Source organism: Rousettus aegyptiacus, unplaced genomic scaffold, assembly GCF_014176215.1.
Source record: "Rousettus aegyptiacus isolate mRouAeg1 unplaced genomic scaffold, mRouAeg1.p scaffold_m13_p_15, whole genome shotgun sequence".
Lineage (NCBI taxonomy): Eukaryota > Metazoa > Chordata > Mammalia > Chiroptera > Pteropodidae > Rousettus > Rousettus aegyptiacus.
The window spans coordinates 40,983,165-40,985,395 of NW_023416290.1; the positions used below are offsets into that span (position 1 = coordinate 40,983,165).

At 40.1% G+C, this 2,231-nt stretch overlaps 1 pseudogene; it reads left to right on the top strand.

The window, feature by feature from the left end:
- Window positions 1-463: 463 nt before the first annotated feature.
- On the top strand, window positions 464-572 carry LOC118612289 (annotated as a pseudogene).
- Window positions 573-2,231: the final 1,659 nt, after the last annotated feature.

The window sequence follows — 2,231 nt, forward strand, 5'->3', positions numbered from 1 at the left end:
GTCAGAAAACTTATTCTCTATTTGGGGAGAGAAAGCTAAACAAGTAATCGGCAACAGATGTCCGCAAAGTTCTGAGAGAAAAAAAAGAGGAGAACTGTGCCTAAAATAGGAAAAGACTTCAAAAAATAAGATGGAATTTGAGCTGGACTTTAAAGATAACCAGAAATTTAAGAAGTCAAGTAAATGATTGGGAGGGATCTTTTAAGCAACAGGAAGAATATATACAAAGATGTCAAGGCAAGAAAGTATAAATTTTTCATATAGTGTGTGTGTGTGTGTGTGTGTGTGTGTGTGTGTGTGAACTCACTCAAGTTAAAACATGAAAAAATTTTATTTTTTAAAACTATTCCCAACTTTTTCAGATATCTTTCCTGTTGAGTAGCGTGTGTGTTAATATTTCTGATATTAACAATTCTTTAACTTTTGATCCCTTTCGGTTATTTAAAAGTCAGTCCCCTATATTGTCTATGACCATGCCACTCTGAAACTGTCTAATCTTGGAAGCTAAGCAGGGTTGGGCCTGGTTAGTACTTGGATGGGAGACCACCTAGGAAGACCAGGTGCTATAGGCATTAAAAAGAAAGAAAGAAAGAAGTAGAAAAGTCAGTCCCAATAATATTTTATCTCATAATTAATTCACAGCTTCTCCTCTACTGCCTCTCCAGGGCAGTAAACACTGGTGGCAGGTGTCACATTACTCACGGCTTCTTTCCATTTGTTCTTATGGGTCATCCTCCCCAGGAAATCTTTAGGTTGTGGAGAACTTGGTTTTCTGGTCTATTCTTTTGGTTATTTTTATCTTTTGGAGGCGAGAGTCATCTAAAGCTAATTTTGTAAATAATTGGTTCAGTCAACATTCCCAGTTCTCCTTATACTCCATCTCATTCTGTGAAGTCTTTCCCATTTTAGGCACAATTCTCTTCTTCTTCTCTCAGAATTTTGCAGACATCTGCTGCCAATGACTCGTTTAGCTTTCTCTCCCTAAATAGAGAACAAACTTGCTGACAGAAGATGCGTCGTTCACTATCGTATCCCTAGTACAGGGCCTGGCACATAGTAGGCATTTAAATAATAAATGTCTACAAAATTAAGTAATTAGTTAATTCAATACAGTTATGAATGTATTTTTTAAACCATTAATAAAATATTTAACACTGGCAGTGTTGATAGCTTGAGTCCATAGGGCCCTGATGCCTGCTTTGAAAGGAAACTTTGTCTAAATTCTGGAACGGAGCTTGAAACTTAAAAGAGTACATTAGTCCCCTTCTAACTGCTGTGTCCTTGGGAGTAAACACCACATACTGTTTTAAGAAGGACAATTGATGTCATGTATGTCTCAACAATTGATTTTGAAGGAAATTCTGAAGACTATTTTGAGCAATGCCAAAACCATTACTATACATGTGTGAATTTACATGAACTACTTTGAATAAAAATGCCGATTTAAGTGTTTGCTAAAAATAAAGTTACATTAATATCTTGTCATAAACTCTTTGTTTCTGTTTCCCTCTTTCTGGGCGGGCTGTCTGAATGTGTGACCTGCTTTCCCATGCCCTCCTTCCCTTCTCCTTGATTTAATGCTCTACTGTCTCTATCTTGAAATTCCTAATAATTTTATCTTTGACCTTGTGTTTGGAGCTGAAGTTTGTTGGAGCAATGGAGCTTGGGCGTCGAGGGTCATGGGCAGGCTGAGAGGTCGGCCTGGTTGCTGGGCACTGGAATACATCTAGAAGGTGGGTGGAGACAAGCAAGAGGCTCTCATGGGCAGGGGTAGCCGGGCAGGACCTGGGCCCAGAATGGCAGCCAAAATGGTGCAGTTGTAGCAGAAGCAGCAGCAGAAGCCGCAGCAAATAGTAGAATCAGTGACGGCAGCAGCGGTGGCACCTGCCACAGCCCCAGGAGAGCAGTGGAGCTCCATGTGGCAGCTTTGTGGATTTGCCCAGCAGTCCCCAGACCCCAGACCCTCTCCTCGTAGCAGCTGTGCATGTACGAACTCTCTGGCTATAGCACCAGGATAGCAGCTGTAGGCACTCAGGCAACAAGCTCTGTCAGTTAATTATTGCAAAATAAAAGTGTACGTGTGGACACTGCCATAAAGCATATCAGAATTATTAGAATTCTCCAAAGTTTAGAATCTCTTGCTTTAAAAAGTGCTGCAGTGTCACAAGGCAAATAGTCACAAGCTAAAAATAGAAATTAAGTTTCAAGACTGTGGTATTTTATTGAAAAGA